The sequence below is a fragment of the Calonectris borealis genome, unplaced genomic scaffold (assembly GCF_964195595.1).
Source record: "Calonectris borealis unplaced genomic scaffold, bCalBor7.hap1.2 HAP1_SCAFFOLD_65, whole genome shotgun sequence".
NCBI classification, from domain to species: Eukaryota; Metazoa; Chordata; class Aves; order Procellariiformes; family Procellariidae; genus Calonectris; species Calonectris borealis.
The window spans coordinates 123,239-127,371 of NW_027441470.1; the positions used below are offsets into that span (position 1 = coordinate 123,239).

The 4,133-nt window shown below is 41.1% G+C and overlaps 1 long non-coding RNA gene across 1 annotated transcript; it reads right to left on the minus strand.

The window, feature by feature from the left end:
* Positions 1–380: 380 nt before the first annotated feature.
* Positions 381–3,153, minus strand: LOC142076553 (uncharacterized). The gene is made up of 3 exons (XR_012671213.1): positions 2,741–3,153; positions 2,590–2,647; positions 381–1,114 (listed from the first exon to the last, which is right to left on the minus strand). It is a non-coding gene; the product is annotated as an uncharacterized LOC142076553 (long non-coding RNA).
* Positions 3,154–4,133: the final 980 nt, after the last annotated feature.

Genomic DNA, 4,133 nt, shown 5'->3' on the forward strand with positions numbered 1-4,133 from the left:
TCTCTTCTTGCTTTCTCTCTTCCGTTCGAGGAGATTTCCGTTCGAGGAAGCTTTAGCTAGTTTTATTATATTGTCTGTCTTAGGAGAAACAGCCACTTCTACTTTCCGCTTTGTCTTGTCAATTTTTGCTTTTGGCTTATCCTTCTCTTTTTTCTCCTTTTCAGACATCGGCTTGAAAACAATAGAATCTCCTTCCATAGGCTCATCTCTCACAGGGGTGGCATCATCTCTGCTTGGGCCATGAACAGGGAGTCCATTTTAACGTCTTCTGCTGAAACTGGCTCTCTTGGTTTTCTCGCACCTGCTAACAACTCAGCATTGGGAAATCCTTCATCCTCATCCCTTTTTCTTCTCTTTTTATGCTTTTTCTCTTTTTATTTCCTTGGCCATCTCCCAGTGGATTTTTCACCTCCTTCTCTTTTGATTTGGTAGGATCCTTGATGCCATGGCTCTCTCTTTCAGAAGGTTTTTCAGGGTAATTTCCAGCTATATTGTGATTTTGGTGGCTCTGCCAAGCAGGATAATCCTCCCTACGTCCCCGAGCATATGGTGAATTCTCTTTCTGGTCCCAGGTGGACCAAACCTACCTGGAGAAAAGTTCTCTCTGTTTACTGGAGGGTGAGGTTGAGCGCCAACAGCATAGCCCTTGTAAAACTTTCCATGCCATTCTCTGTAGTTCCTTTCCCATTCCCGGTACCTTGTCTTTTCAAATGGATCTCTACAGTCAAGTGATCTGCCATAGTAAGCTTTCAGATCATATGGTGGAACTTCTCTGTATCTGTTAAAATACTCCCTTCCTCCTTCCCCTTGAGGTATAGTCTGTTTAGTGGGAGACTGGCCTCTAAATACTGGAGACCTTGACCGTGAATGGCATCTTCTGCATGGGGGTGACCTTGACCTTGAACGCTGATAACCGTGTGACCTTGACCTAGAACGATAGTTACGCCTCTTCCCTTTGCCTCTTCTTGGATACGGCAGCAATCGCGAGTAGGAACGAGAATGGGAAGGACTAAATGAGCGAGAGCAGGAGCGAGTGTGGGAAGAACCTGATCTTGATGTGGAGCAGGTAGACGAACTTGTAGAGTAAGGTGAAGCACTATAAGGAGACTTGGACCTGAAAAAAACCACAACACACAAAAAAAGAAATGAAGTTAATTCAAAACAGTCATTCTCCCCAATTTTTTTCCTTCCAAATTTGGTTTGGGTTTTTTCTCCTCTCCATACGCTTATGTCAAAGCTTCTTTCAGCTGCTGACATAATGCTACTGCAAATTGAGGAATTTGATAACATTTTTCAATTCCATTTGTCTTGTTTTAGTTATGCATGCTTACTATCTGCAATGAAAAATTCTATTGGAAAAAACACTGTCATTTTTCCTTATGTCAGATGCACTTTAGTGTAACTGCAGTCCGATATGCTGTTGAAATACAAACGTGAAAAACAAGGCAACTTCATTGAGCCAAATACTTCCTCCTCTTTAAGTCTCCGTTGTTCTCTGTAAAACTCCTCCCTAGATAAGGGAGGCCAATGGCATCCTGCCAACTTAAGCATTTTTCTCCCTGCTTTCTGTTCATTAGAGACTACGCTCATTTCCTGATCCTCATACTTGCCTTCCACATCCTCACCCCCAACAGTTCATTCAGTCTTCTCTCCTTATACTCAGCTTTGCACCTGTGGATGGAGGCTGCCCACACCTGAAAGAGACTCCCATCTCCCGTGGGCCAAGTGCCCACTGCTCCTCTGCCACTCCTTGATACACTTAATACATCACACTTCTGATCTTCCAAGTACTGCACAGATATTAACTAATCTTCTCTGGAACTTCTTTTAACTTCTTCCACATACGCTTCCTATGTTGTTGCCTCATCATGAGGTATTTGGCCTGGTCCTGTCCCTGAATTGTTGTTTTCTTGCTGACTGAATTGGAAATATCAGATCCTGGTTTTTCTTTTGATTTACCTTTAAGATTTTATAAACACAATGCACTCTTACAATCTGTCTATAACAAACATATAGCGAAAGGAAGGACTAGCTTGACGCTGCAGTAATAGGTAAAACAGACTCCTCTCTCTCCAACTGAGAGAAAGCGTCTTGGCTATGTGAGATGACTAAATTGAAGAAATTCAAAATTGTCATAAAAGAACAGTGTTGACTTTTCCAACCATTTGCTCATGCAGTATCAACTAAGTTGTTAAAAAAAGAATGTTGGAGGCTGATTCCTATTGGGAAATCAATTTCTTCAGCCCTATTCAGCCAGTAATGGAAAAGGTGGCTTTCCATCTGATCCTTTAATTATCTTTAATTTTTATAGGCAATTATGGTTTCCTCAAAAAGCGTTCATTTCTCAGAGTCCTGTTTTCAGTCATGTACCGGAGTTTTATTTTAAATAACCTTAGTGGAAGCACAGATGCCCTTTGTAAAAGCCAATTCAAATGAAGCCATTTAAAAATTAATTACCACTTGGATTCTCCACAACTATCTGTGCATACTTGCTTCATTATAAATCAGCTGTTGTATAAGTTATGCGTTATACAGCCTCTTTTAACAGGTGACAAGGAGTCATCTACTGAATTTCTGTAGAATACTTACACTTCCCAGCCTGGTCTGCCACCTGCTGAGCGAACTGGACTGGCTCTCATTGGATGACCTTTTGGAGTGGGGAGAGGAAAAAGAAAGAAATCCCATTCAGTTCCTCTGAAGGTAATTTTTTTAAAGAAATTCTGAAGTTACAGTTACTTACCAGTTGTGGGTATTGCTTGTCCTTGGGGGCCCAGAAGACTTGGTAATGCTGGTTGTCTTTGTACGGGAACCTGATAGACATCTCAAAAAACCATTAGTAGGCTTGAGTTCTGAAGGTTTTAACCAACTCTCCCGTGGAGAAGAATGTGGATTAAATGCCGAACTATCTGTTTGTTCCAGACCACAGTAAGTCACCAGAGTTGGCTATATCATTTTCTATGAGAGAAATGAATCCCACCTCTCCTTTGCCAGAGGGTAAATGTAAATTGCAGGCTCAGGGTAAAGTTCGTCTCCGAGTAACTACATTTTATAAATGGAAGAAGTCTGTTTCCTACAAAATGAGATCCATGACAGAAACACAGAAGTGCTACCAAGTGCATTTTAAAACAGCCACTCCTGTCAGCACAGAGCCGTATTTTCTTAGTTTATAGCAACAGGAAACTTCAGTCTGTTTCACACATGGGATTTGATAAAAGTCAGAGGGGGCGGAAATCTCAGTCCAACAGCTACTTGTTAAATTTTGCAAGAAGCCTTTGAAACATAAACCAAAAGCAAAACGAGCTTTCAGAGAGAACGACTCCACTGCAAACACTACTGAAATGTTTTGCAGAAATACAGATTCTTAGCATACCACACGTTTGACCAACTTCCAGGGGCACGAACAGCAGGACCACCCTATTTTAATATTCAAAAGTATCCCAGATTCTATGGTTAAGCACAATGACAGTGCTTCCTGCCCCGTAATTACAGATGCTGGCCAACTTGGTTGCATAGCCACTCAGACATGCACGCGTGGTTTCTCTCGCTCACTTTTTGGCCAGTCCAATTAATTCCATACTTACGCATTAATAGTTGGTATTGCGTATTTTCCAGTGTTTGTCAGCATAGCACCCTTTGTATTGGGGTCTTTCACCTCCATCATGAAACTCCTTGGAATTCCTGTGCTCTTTAATTCTGGGAACAGGCTCAACATTTTTGTCCTGTTAAGAAAAGAAATGCAGACATATCTCCTTTTAAGACCCACACTTAAAATGACATTTCAATGATTATTTTAAGCAGCAAAAGCCTTTAATCCTCTCCTTTTACCTAGCATAAGGGTTGCTCGACTAAAATACTTATTTTCCTAAATGAATATAGCCAGGATGTTCCAAAGGCTTGAGCAGTGTTTTGAACTCATTCCATTCTTTGGCTTAAGTTCAGGTTCTTTAAGGGTGAAATATCCCTTAGCTCACCATCCCCTCAGAAAAGAGATACAAACCCGCTCCTCCTCCAAAGCGCAATTCAGAGCACAAATATTCAATAGATGGGGTCAACAGAAACATCTTGGTTTTACATGAAATACTAAAAACTGTGAACTGTCATTAAACAGAGTTAAAACCAGAAACATTTCCAGT